The sequence below is a fragment of the Chinchilla lanigera genome, unplaced genomic scaffold, assembly GCF_000276665.1.
Source record: "Chinchilla lanigera isolate Chin_1 unplaced genomic scaffold, ChiLan1.0 scaffold00002, whole genome shotgun sequence".
NCBI classification, from domain to species: domain Eukaryota; kingdom Metazoa; phylum Chordata; class Mammalia; order Rodentia; family Chinchillidae; genus Chinchilla; species Chinchilla lanigera.
The window spans coordinates 22,054,844-22,068,121 of record NW_004955403.1 but is presented as its reverse complement, the minus strand read 5'-3'; the positions used below and the strand labels follow the sequence as shown (position 1 = coordinate 22,068,121).

The 13,278-nt window shown below is 39.7% G+C and overlaps 1 long non-coding RNA gene across 1 annotated transcript in view; it reads left to right on the top strand.

Annotated features, from left to right (window-relative positions):
- The first annotated feature begins 9,615 nt into the window (after positions 1-9,615).
- Positions 9,616-13,278, top strand: part of LOC102014965 — a 37,163-nt gene continuing 33,500 nt past the window's right edge. Inside the window, exon 1 of the long non-coding RNA XR_001233459.1 lies at positions 9,616-9,682. This is a non-coding gene — a long non-coding RNA (uncharacterized LOC102014965). The remainder of the gene's footprint in view (positions 9,683-13,278) is intronic.

The window sequence follows — 13,278 nt, the reverse complement described above, 5'->3', positions numbered from 1 at the left end:
AAGCTCCAGTAAAGCTGTGGACTGCAAAGGTGGAGCTGAGGAGATCTCCATTGCAGAGAAGGAACAAGAAAATAAAAAAGATGGCCTGAGGGCATCACAAGAAGCTACAAGTCTCCACCCTTTGCAGCCTCAAAACTGCAAAGGTGAAAGACCTTGCCTTGAGAAGAAAGCTGCTGAGCTCCATGTTCCAGAATGGCAGCAGTGGCTGCACCAGGTTGCAGAATGGCGGCAGCATAGAGGATCTGTTCCTCAGAATTGGATTCAGAGTGCCCAGCAATCCAGGCACTCGACCTCCGTGGCTAAGAGAGAGGAAACCTTGGCTACTGCTCCAGGTGGCAGCAGACCTTGGCATCATCCCCGTGGTCCTGGCTTTAGGTGCATGGCGAGTGCACGAGTTGTGAGGTTTAAGAGGCTTCCACCCAGATTTCAGAAAGCCTGGGAGGCCAGGCAGTGTGCCCCTGAGAGGGCAGTGTGTGAGGCTGTGAGTGTGAAGCAAAAGGTGCTCTGGAGACCTCAGAAGTTTAGAAAAGCCAGGACCGTGGATCATCTAAGGAAAGCTGTAGGGAAGAAGCAAAGCAGGCCTAAGAGAGAAGTCATGGAAGCTGTAACCACCAGAAGTGCCATAGGGGTGGACTCATGCAAGCCCTTTGGAGCTTACAATGTGCCACAGATTGCTTCAGATGCTGGTCATGGAACTACAGGACATAATGTTAGCCCTGCTGGATTTTGGACTTGCTTTGATCCCAATGCTCTGTGTCCCTCTGTTTGTAACTTTTGGAATGGTACTGCTTATTTTGTGCCAGTGAATGTTGGAAGTGTTTAACTTTTCATTTGTATAAGGGGTCACAGCTTACATGTTGGAGGAGACTTGGGACTTGGACTTTTCAGCAATGCTGCAACTGTTAGGACTTTGGCAACTCTTGCAGATGAACTAAATGCTGTTTGTATAAAGGGATGTGCACGAGTCTTTGGGAGGCCAGGGGTGGAATGTTATGGTTTGTGTTTGGGTGTCCCCCCAAAGTCTCATGCGGTCATGGGGCAGGCTTTTAGAGTTTGATTGATTATGGGTGTGAGACTACACCCCCCCCCTTGGGTGGATAGTTTGCATATGTAAGGGAGAGGAAGAGGCTGCTTGTGGCCATTCCTCCCTTTTTAGTGGTTGTTGCTTTTGCTGTGTTCTGCTGCCGTGAGCTGTAGCCCTCTGCCATGTGCCACTTTGCCTTGTAACCTGCCAAGTATGGACTGAAACCTCCACAAACTGTAAGTAAAATAAACCTTTCCTTCCTTAATTTTGAGCAGAAGTATTTTGTCCCAGCAAAGAGAGAAAAGTAACCAAGACAGGTAGGCATTATCTTGAACTGCATACTATGAAATATTCTAGAGAAATTAAATTTAGAAGAAGAGATTATACAGTAATATTAAAAATAACTTGAGATACCAAGTGGCATTTTCTTAGGCTCTTTTGTCTGTGAGATTACAGGGCTCCAGACAAGAGGGCAACTATTTGCCCTGTGGACTGAGGTAGACGAACCAGCAGCCTCATGAGCACTGGACACAGAAAGATAATTTGAGGAAAAAGAAATATAGACGGCCAATTAACAATGAAAAGTCTTCAACTTTATTAGTAATTAAGGAACTGCAAATTAAAATAAGGACATGATATGGTTCACATAGCAAATGAACAAAGATTACAAAATAAAGTCTTAAAAGCCAAGGCTTTGAGGGCTAGAAGCACATTCTTATACATTGCTGATGAAGTGGAAGAAAATTAGTGAAATCTTTTGAAGGCAATTTAGCAATATAGAAAAAACATGTAAATGCATAAGAACTTTGAGTTAGCAACTCTTTTTAGGAATTTTTGCTAAGGAAATAAGGAGAAAGATATTCATAGAACAATATTTGTAGTGGTAAAAATGTGAAATGTAAAATTTTAGCAATTAATGATTAATTCAGTAAATAAAAACAATTAATGATTGCTATTTCATAACCATTACAGGGGAAATAACAGAGAGTTTGTAATGACTTTGTATTAGACTGGGAGTACTACATATTCAGTACTGATTAAGTTCTGTCTGGGTTGAGAGGAGCTCCACGGGTATGGTTTGTGACCTTACTGAGATCCATGCTGCCCCTGTATAACTGATAAACTTGAGGCGGATTATTGGATGTGATTTCCTTTAGAAATATAGTTTTGGCATGACACTTGTGCTCTCTGCTTCTCCCTAGTTACAGAGTTTTTCTCTACATGCGTGCTTTTTCCATCTTGTTCCATCTAGCACTGCCCAAGACAGGGTTCTAAGGCATTGTTTCTGAAGTTCAACCAGGAAATTTATTAGGCTATCACTATACCACATATTACAATTTAACCTTTATCAATAAAAGTAATATATTGGTTTCTCATCTCTAAGACCTATTTCATAACTTTATAAATAATCACTGGGAAAAAGTGTTTTGTTTGAAAAGAACCCCAAACACTTCAAAATTTGAAACTTCCATTTATAAAAGCCATATAAGAATTCACCTCAAAATGTGGAAGTTATTTTACAAGGGCACACATTTATAATGTCAGCTTCCATGGTTCAGGAATCTAATCATAGCTTAGTGGAGTGTTGTTACCTCAAGGTCTCTCACCTGGCTGCAATGAAGTTTGAGTCAGGGCTGCAGACTCATCTGAGGGCTTCATAGGGAGAAAATGCATTGCCAGAAACTACATTGTTGTTGGCAGAATGAAGTTTCTTCTGGATGTTGGCTGAAGATCTCCCTCAGCTTCTGGTCAAATAGACCTTTTCATAGGATGGTACCTGACTTTGGTCAGAGAAGTAGTCAAGAGCATGAAAGAGGGTGTGTAGGACATAAGCTATGGCTTCTTAGTCACCAGATCTCAGATGGAAGTTCCTATTATTTTTGCCCTATTCAGTCTGTAGCAGTGAGAAACTAGATCCAGCTCACAAAGGAAAGAGATTGAACAAAAGTGTGAATGCCAGGAGGTGGGGTTCAACCCCACAAAAGCACAAGACACGCACTGAACACATTTCATAAAAATCCAGTTAGTCAGTTTATTACTATCTGATTATCCCATTTTTAATATGAGAAAGCTAAGGCTCAAAGATGTTACCTGTCTGGCTTATAAACTCACAAGACAGGAAAGTGTTTGATCTGGCATTGCAACTGCAAGAGCCAACCTACAAATTGTGTTGACTTACCTATTTGGAAACTATAAAGTGAAAAACTGAATTGTAAATCTGTAAACATATTTCATGATTTAAGTTTGTAGAAAAAAGAAGAACAAATTATATTAAAATATTAGAAAAACATTTAGTCTTTTGGTAGTGGGATTATGGATGATAATTTTCCTGTTCCTAATAGATTCATATTTACTTTTCCAAATGCCTATACTCACATTTCATTTATCAAATATGGGAAAAAGTTGTGAACAAAACCAAAAAGTCTGTTCTCCCAAGGATCATACTGGTACACCAAGGGTGTGATAGGGCAAGAAATCTCTTATGAATGTAGGTAATAAGGGGTGCATTGTCTGTACACAATTAAAATAATAATACTTATTTTATTACTAACTAATCATAACTAGCTAACTAACTAGTGTCAATAATAAAATACTTTCCCTCCCCCAAAAAAGTGCTCTTATGGTACCATTCTCATTGTCCTCTTTCCTTTCATCTTTTTGTTAATCTAGGGATGTAGAAAGTAAGCACAGATGTACACACATATGAAATAGTGCTAAGTTATACCCTCAAACACACACACACACACACAGAGTGACTAAGAAGATGGCAATAGTTATTCTTTTCAGCAGGGTTTCTCAGTGAAGATCTCTTCAAAAGATGACTATAGATCTGAGTAAATTGAAAAAAACATGTACTATTTTAATAAACAGAAAAGATAGACTATGGATATCGCATTGTTGCCTATCTTTGAAAATTATAACATGCATTCATTTCTATATTTGGTCCTTCACTTGGTCCATTTTTACTGAGTGCCTGTTAGGTGGCCAGGGCTGTGCTAGGCAGTGGGAATTTAAGAGCAAATGAAGAATAGATTCACTTTTTACACTTGTTTTGGAGTCAGGTAGGAAACACTGTATTTTGGCAAGTTCTGTGGAGGAGCTGTGTAGGTTTTCAAGAGAGAAGAAAATATCTATGTGTACTTACAAGTCGCCTGCCTCAGAGGTTGTTGAAATTGTAGTTATCAATAATGACTGTTTGGGAAAGATGATTTAATAAAAAGGAAATCAGGGTAAGGAAAAAGCCTTAAAGAATTAAAAAGTTGTCAAAGAGAGAGGCTGAGCTATAAGGAAGATTGAGAAGGGCAGGCAGCGAGGAGGAAGCCTAATAGACAGCAAAGAAGGATGCTTCCTCGACACTGATGAGAGAAGAAAGGGGAAAGATCCACAGTGTGCAGCGGTACAGGTGTTGGTAAAGCAAGAGACATCCAGAAAGTTGGAGCACATTGACAAATTACTGGGTGAAGAGGAAACAGAGGCTGTGTGTATAAATAACTTTTAAAAGTCATTTGGCTTAAAGGAGGAAAAGCATAGGTCTGTAGCTGAAGGGAAAAATGGAAAAGAAAGGTTGGATATTTATCCTTTTCAGATATGACAGAGACTATGCACAGGATTAGGACAATTTTGATCTTGCAAAGAAGAAGGAGGTTGGCTAAGGACAGGAGCCATTAGTCAAACAGTGGCCGGTTCCGGAGAAGGAGGTTAGGGAAAGAATTCAGAACAGTCTAGAAGAGAATTAGTTCCCTTCAAACCCTGCTAAAGGTCCTATTCTTGGGGTCCTTCTATTTCTCAGGGATGCAGTTAGAACCTGAAAACATTTTAAAATATAGGTGGTTAGCATTTGGGAGCCACAACATGCAAACATCATGATCATAGTTATCTTTATTACACAAACCACTTTTAAAGCACTTTTATATGAATTCATTTTTTTATTCCCACGGCAACTTGATAAGGTGTCACGATGTATGCCAATCAGTTCATGTGACGTACTTGTTGTACTACGATGTCAGTCTTGTTTATAAAGTGTTCACAGGCCCAGATCTGCAAATCAGCATCAGGGCATTTTTCAGCCATCACACATCCCCCACTCTTTTCAGCCGGGTAAGTATAACCATAAATGTCACAGCTCGAACATACAGCTTGAATATAGAGGAGAGAACATCAAAGAGATTATTCTGCTCATTTCCATCCTGAGGTTTAGTTCAACATTTTCTTTACTGTCATCCGAAGGAAGTTACCTTAAGTATAATTCACAAAGCATGCTCACCAAACACTCCTGAAATATGTTCTCCACGAACTGAAGTGTACTGTAAATACTTGTCTGCACAGAGGTCTCCCTTTCAGAAAGGTTCACCTAAGACAATGCTGGGTGTTAGAAAGTCACAACTCCATCAGGCTCTGCATAAACCTCTGAGTCCCCTCGTGCCTCTTGTCCAGTGAAAGGAGCAACGTAGGGTATGGTTTGATGAAACTGTATTTTTTTTTTTGTTTTTGTTTGTTTGTGGGAGTATTCTGAAAAAGTAGAACCACATGGAGGCAAGTAATGATACACAGTTAATACTAATTATAATCAAAAGCTGTGTAAGGCATAGGTTTAGGGTTGGTTTAATAAAATAAAATAAATATTAACACTAACTGATCACTCACGTTTTTCTGTTTTCAACAAGTTAAGGTGAACTTACCCTAGTATTTTTGTTCTTATTCCAATTTAAATGAGTAATCAAGAACACAGCATGAGTTCTGTTATTAAATAAGTCTAGCCCCACCTAGTAGCTTCCTGAGGACAAGCGCATCTTAGTTGTTGAGTTCAGAGGGCCTAGCACAGTGCCAGACACACTTGATGTTTGAATCCAAGACTGCCATGGTGTACTTGATTACTGTTTATGATAAGTGAATCCCATTTCTCTTTAAGATGAGGTGAAAGTATGCACTTTGCAAGGCAATGTAAACACTGGTTAATATTTATAGAGCACCCACTTATTTCACTCAAATTTCTTTTTACCTTAATCAGTAGTTCTCAACCAGGGCAGGATACATCTGGCAACGCCTAGTGGCATTGTTGATTATCACAGCTGTGGGAGAACCTGTTAGTACCAGCCAAATGAAGGTATGAGATGGTGCTATAGTTCTTCAATGCACACAGGACAGCCACTGCAATAAAATATTACTTGACTCTAAATGCTGCTAGTGTGGGATTAAGAAACTCTGATTTAAAACTATCCTAAGTATTTTTTTATGACTCTATCATTTCCTCTTTACTGGTACTTTCAGCTCTCGGTAGCAGTCCTGCCCTTACCTCATATCCTGCTTGCTAGGATAGTAGGCAAGTATGGCTGGCTATGGGATTTAAGAGGACAAGAAAACAGTTAACTTCTTCAAAATGTTAGCCTGAATCTGTAAAATTAGGCAGCTATGATGAGTGGAATAACTACCAAACACATGTTCTAAATTGACCACATACAACACGCTCTGGAAAGTTTCTAAAATAGATGGATTATTTGGAAGAGTTAAACTAATTCAATTCTTTTCAGTTACCTTGGACTGGATAAGAAATAGAGGCAGCAGAAATAATGAGATTCAGTTTATTTCCTCTTCTGTGCAGGTTGTAGGGCTGGGATTTACTTCTGGTTGCCACTGCAGTGTTAAATTTTCCAGAGAAGCATGAGGATGTGTGCTCAAACCACTCAAAATAGTTGGAAATGTATTTTACTTGACTGCAAGTTGTGTAAGGAGTTCTACTAATGCTCATGTGCTTGAGGACAGGTCATTCGGTAGCAGATATGTTTAAATATTGCCTTTACCAGAGTTGACTTTTAATCATCTTGCAGTGATTTTATAGTTGTTCTTAAACTTCTCTGACCCAGTCTATGAATTATATAGAAATTTTTTTACAGCATATGACATTATGCCTATCAGGGTTGGTTATTTATTCTAATCTCTTCCTTGAAATTTATGTGTGATTTTTTCCCTTTATTCCTTTTTCTTCTTCAACTAAATATAAGGAAATGTCTGGAAGTTCAAAACATACTGACTTTTCTTCCTGATACCCAAACTAACGGTAGTTTGGTTAATTCTATCAGATTTTCAACATAAACTGCTCTTAGGCCTGTTCCCTTCTGTAGATTAAAAGGTCACTCTTTCAGTACCTGACACAGGGCAGAGCCCTGGGAATAAAACTGTGAATGGTCACCCTGTCCTTGCTCCAAAGGAATGCAGAGTTTTAAAGAGGGAGAACAGGGAGCGTATACACAGCCTCCATCCAATGGGACAACACCACTGCAGGGCGCTGCAGGGGTGCACAGCCCAAGCTCTCACTGTGTATTTTGGAGCCAAGCAACCTCCGCGGAAACACTGACATCCCATGGAGGTCTGTGTGTATTTGCCAAGATAAGGAAGTGGAGGGAAAGGGTGGGAAGAAGAATGGCTCACTTCAGAGGGTTACAATGCCAGTAATTTACAAAACCTTTGCGGACAAAATGCTGTTATCTAGAGGGGGTTGGGAGAGTCAGTTGCTCTCTCCAGGAGCACCCATGTGCAGAGAGCTTTTGCAAGTATATAATAAACAGATTCAGTCTGAAAACCAGCTCCTTCTGAGATTTTAGCTTCTTTGTCTTGCACCAATGCCAGGGAGGCTTCTCATTTATAAGAAGAATCAATTTTAGAAATGAGTATTCATTGATGTCTTAGTGCATTTAGGTTGCTGTAAGAAAATTCCATGGGCTGGATAGCTTCTAACTAACAGAATTTAATTTCTCACAGTTCTGGAGAATGGGAAACCCAGCTGAAGGGTTGATAGACTTGGTGTCTGTGAGGGTCCACCTCTTTGTCTGGAGACATCACTTTCTCACTGTGTCTTCATGTGGCACCTGATGGTAGGGTGCTGTCTTGATTCAGAACCTCATTCTTGTGTGTGAGGAGAGACCTTTTTTTGTAAGGTAACTACCCTCATTTATGAGGGCTCTACACTCATCACCTAAGGAACTACCTCCCAATGCCCTCACCTCTGGGTTTAGAATTCAGTGTCTGAACTTTGGGGGGATATGAGAATTCAGACCATAGCAAATGGTGAAATTAGAGCTTTACAGATTAATGTAGTGGATGTTAGAAATAGATTTACAATGATGAAATTAGTGGTCTTCAGGAAATGTGGATTAATAAAAATAGTTTGGAGACATTCCCACCTTTGTAAGAACACAGCACTAGTATAATGCAATCCATATAACTTGATCCCTTTGGGATGGCGCCTGAGGCATGGTCCATTAGTGATCCTGTATCCAATTATTATTTCAGAGAATACCAATTATACTATCCCAGAACCAAGCCTGAAACATGTAGTCTCTTTGCCTGCAGTGAACTTTTACAGCTCAGCTTCACTAAGTGGCACAGGACTTCACATGGGCTCGTACAATATAAACAGTGAGGAATTTTTTGAACATGTCATTAATTCACATTCACTTATATCTACCTATTGGCAACAGTTGTGACTAATAAAAATTTAGTTCCAACACTTATTTGAATAATTGACTTAGAATATTTTATTTTCTTTTTAAATTCTTATTTGTAGGTGTTTGCAGTACGTAATGATCACATCCATTGTAGGGAATCAGTGCATCTACATGACCTGTCTTGATTCTTTCTTTTCCTCTTCTCTCCCCCCCCTTTAATGCCAGCATTAGATTCATTCATTTAGCTTATAAGACCTTATAAATTTAACTATCGTATATGAAGATTAAAAACCAGACTAATAGGCCAAAAACCACATAGAACATGTAAGACAATTGCATTAAGTCAAGGCGCATTCTAGGCACATTATCCACACTGGATTAGGATGTTTTCAATGAACCCAGGCTCAAGGAAGAGTGCGACACAATCAGAGGTACCAGCAGCTCCAAAAGGAAAGTGCATCATATATGGGTTGGGATGGGAACGTTCATGGTGTGATGTGAAGGCTAAGGCACCAGAGGGATATGCAGGAGCTGCAAAACTTGGTAAGGTAAAAACAGAGATACACAAATTTAGTTTTAGCAATGAGAATTGCTAACAACATGGGTGAGTGAAGGAGTAGGAGAAATAATGATTTACAGTTGGTAACTAAAATGGCTGTGGGCCATACTGACCCCTCTGTTAAGTAGCAGTATATTCCTTTGCTGGCAAATGAAGAAACTGAGGTAGAGAGGGCTGAGTCACTTGTCTGAGACCACAGAGCTAGCCCATTGACAGAAGGTGGTCCCACCCCTAGCAGTTGGGTTCCTGAGCTTCCTCTGCAGAGCAGGGGAGAGAGATATGTTTCAGAAAGGCTGGAACTGTAAGGAAGAGAGAGAGGGTAATAGCTGGAGGATTCAGGTACCAAGGAACATTTCTAAAATTGGAGATATGAGGGAATGTTTCTGCATTAGTTACAAGAAGCTAGTATACACACACAGAGAAAAGAGATGGTTGGAGAGAACTGTCTTGAGAGGCAAAAGGGTCTGAAATCCAAGAGAAAGGAGACAACTTTCTAACAAAAGAGATGCAGAAAAGCTATTGGGAAATTCAAGGATAGGGGCAATGGCAGAATCCTGAGAAAATTTTTGGATGTTATATTTATTTTCCAGATGAATTGTGAGGGGAGTGAAGGAGGAAGATTTGAAAAAACAAATATGACAGAGAATATAGAGAAAGGTGGGTAACGAAACTAAGGATTTCCCGGGAGAGATGAGAACCGTGGGAATTTGGAGGACAAAAATGTAACAGAAGTATCCTGGTAAATTGGACTTTGTGGGCAAATACGTATTTGGAGTGTTTTCCAGCATTATGAGTACACACATCCCCAATGTGGCTGTTAAGTTAACCACTGGTTTAAGCAACAGATCAAAACATTCCTGAATATTTGCTGCAGAACAATTTTGTTGTGTGACATCTGGCTCTGAAGCATCATGAGACCAAAGAAAAAAAGGTAGACAGGTCTAGAATTGCCCAGTAGGTGGGGTGGGGATGGTACTTACTGAGAAAGTGTGGTTCTGGTGCCAACAAGACCAAACGTATCCTTGCAATTTGGAGCAGAATGAAGAGCAGATATACTAGTTAGGAGAAAATGACTTCATCCAAGCTGGAATGTACCTGTTTATCTTAAGTTAATATCCAAGGGTCAGACACATTCCTGGAGCCAGTGTCTGGGACGTACCACTCTAAGGGGTTGCTCTATTTACAATATGCTGGGAAACTATGCAGCAAAAACCAGCTAGGATTACTTTGCGGCAATGAGGGTGGTCATAGCTCAAGGTGGCCGAGCACATGTCAAGCTGAATCTTGCCCATCACTGCACTGTATCTGTTTGTGTGACCCTCCCCACAGTTCAGCATAGCAACAGGAGCCCTTGGATTGGTCCAAGGTTCTTGTTTAGTCTGGTAGTGGAGCAAGAGGCAAAGGATAAAAAAAATGAGAATATTGCTAAAATAAATTTTTATGTGACATGATTGTATGTAGCCTCAGTTAAAGAGACACAGCAGAGGTGGGGAGATACTAAAATCTTGCTGAAATTGACAAATGTGCTGGAAATAATGGCTATCAACCCCCATGCTAAGAGGGCGTTGGGTGTTGTGCAGAGAGGAAGGAAGATCACTTTTAGATGTTGATGATTAAGTAGAACAAAGGAAACCCTCAACTCCCAAAACACCTTAGCAATTCTTCCAGTGATAATTCCACTTAATATGACCAACTTTACTGGCAGGCTGAAGTAATGGATACCAGAGAACAAGATAAGATAGGAGTAGAATGCTTAAGAAGCTAGTTTGGAATATGATACCTTATAGGTGAACATCCCCTTGGTTGCTATGGAAGCCAGCACCCATGAACTAGATCCCAAAGAAGCTATGTGATTTCAAAATTCCATACCTCTGTTTGAGAAAGCCCCAACTTCCTAGAAAAGGATAGACATTCTTCTGTTTGAACCAAGCGAGTTTCTCTGCCTTAATTTTCCCCTTTCTTTAACTTCTTGGTTCACTCACACAACTGCCAGACAAGAGCATTCTGTATTTTTAACACCTCTGCACATTTAGTCATACTGTCTCTTTCTTGTGTATGCATAGGGTCCCCCCCCCTTTTTAACCAACTATCATCTTTGGCCATTTTGAAAATATTGATTGATCCTGCAAGTCTTCTTTCTAAAGGTTTTTCTGCCATAGAAATTTCCTTCCTTCCCTTCATCAAAGTTAGTTGCCCCTTGTATTAGTCAGATGTAGAAGAGTGCAAAACATTTGTCTGCAGGGTGGAGATCCAGTCAAGGGCTTGGAGCTCATGGCAATGTCCCGTTAGGCTAGTCCATATCAAAGATCTGAACTGGAAAGACCCAAAGGCCAGTAGTGGGAGTTAGAAAGTCTGCACCTTCAGGGGGAAGGGTCTGTGCCAGAAGGCTGAGAAATCTGCACTGGAAGCCAGGAGATGATGTCCAAGATGAAGACAAGGACTGAAGCTCTCCTGAAGGCATACAGCAGCCAGAGCTCCTTTGAAGAAAAATCACCAAAAAGCAGCTTCTTCAGGAAAGTCAGTAGCAGACACTATTCCCCTCCTGTTCTCCTTTTACTCCATTCCTGCAACAGTCCTCAGGTGGGTCTCCCATGCCCAGAACCACACTGACTCAGTTCAGCTGGGTGTTTTCACTCAAGTGGACCCTTAATCCACCACAACCCCAACTGTGATAATAGAAATGAAACTATTTCTTGCATTATCCTTTATTTGTATTTATTTCTACTACTAGACTGCCACTTCCTTAAGGATAATGTTTCCTTTGTAGTAGTGTCTGTATGACTTAACTCAGTGCCTGATTAAATACATTCAATTTTTTTTCTTTAATAGATTAAGTCTATAGAGTAAAGTAATTTAAAGAATCAAATTTATTTTTCAGTGACATATAGATAATAGTACAGATATGTGTACTGTTGTACTATTTCCCATACTTCTCTCTAAATATGTTAGCAATAAGTTTAACATGACAAAATGAAAGAATTTTGAGGACAGAGTACATGAAAATGGTAAAAGCCAAGGTGATCAGTACTTAAGGTGATTTCTCATCTTATAATCCAATGGGGAAATTACTTATGACACATTCTTACTGAGCCAATACTAAATTTTAAAATACTTTTTAGCAAAGTCTGACCAACTGTCATGGCTAATAGTCTGGAGTTGGCATATGGAACGAAACCTACATGCTGGCCCAGCTGCTTCCTCTTCCTTTTTCATGTAAAGAACATCCACTTTCTTTGCCTATAGTTCACCAACATTGTTCTAAAAATATATTCAATTTCACCAATAAATTAAAAGTGAAATTTTAATTTTTAATACATTAAACTTAAATTTATGTCCAACTCTTAATTATAAATCATTTCATCTGCCATTGGAGTATAGTTTGATTTTTTAAAAAATATTGAAACAGTTCTGTCTTACATACAATGTAGAAAAGAGTTCTCAATTTTGTGTAGCTGGAGTTTTGCCTACATATTTCTATGGTTCATTGCACAGCATGGCCTACTGCTAGATTTTTTTAAAAAATTCTATCTGATGTAAAACATTGTTTCATGCCCTCTAACCACATTATAGTTCTTTATGTCTACTTGGTCAATAACTTGATAAAAGTAAATTTTTAAAGAATTAAGTGGCAAATATTTTTCTTAATTTATTATTCTAGTAAATCAGTATTCCCTTAAAATAATTTTATATTTATGTATTATATTAGTTCTTGAATTTTTATCACTTCTTTGATGATTTTACATATTTAACTTTTATTTTATTTTATGTTTTCCAATCTCTTCTTAACTTTTTGTTTTAGATTTTAAAAATTTATTATTAATCTGTCCATTGAGATAGTTATTTCAGAGGCCCCCAGAGCGAGGGCCTGCAGCGCCCTGGGAGCCACGGGCGGGGAGCTCCGGCCTTCCAGCTGGCTAGCTTTCTACCTGGTAGGCGCCCTGAGGGAGGGCCCCTGGCGAGTGCTGTTGCACGCCGGCCCTTAGGCCGGCCACTGCCGATCAATTGAGAACTATCAAGACACAGAGAAACAATGATGCAATTGGCCCACCATGCACCAACTGCAGTTGCTCACCCTGGGACATGTGTGAAACATTCAAATGGAAAAACCCCTGGGAATGCATGCCATACAATGAGTATGCCATACATACTCTTGCTCCTGCCATTGAGAAACAGAAAGGTCCAGAGTCAGCAGAGGAGCAACTGCTAAACAAGGACTCAGAGAACATGAGAATGCAGACTAAGCCCAAGGAGTC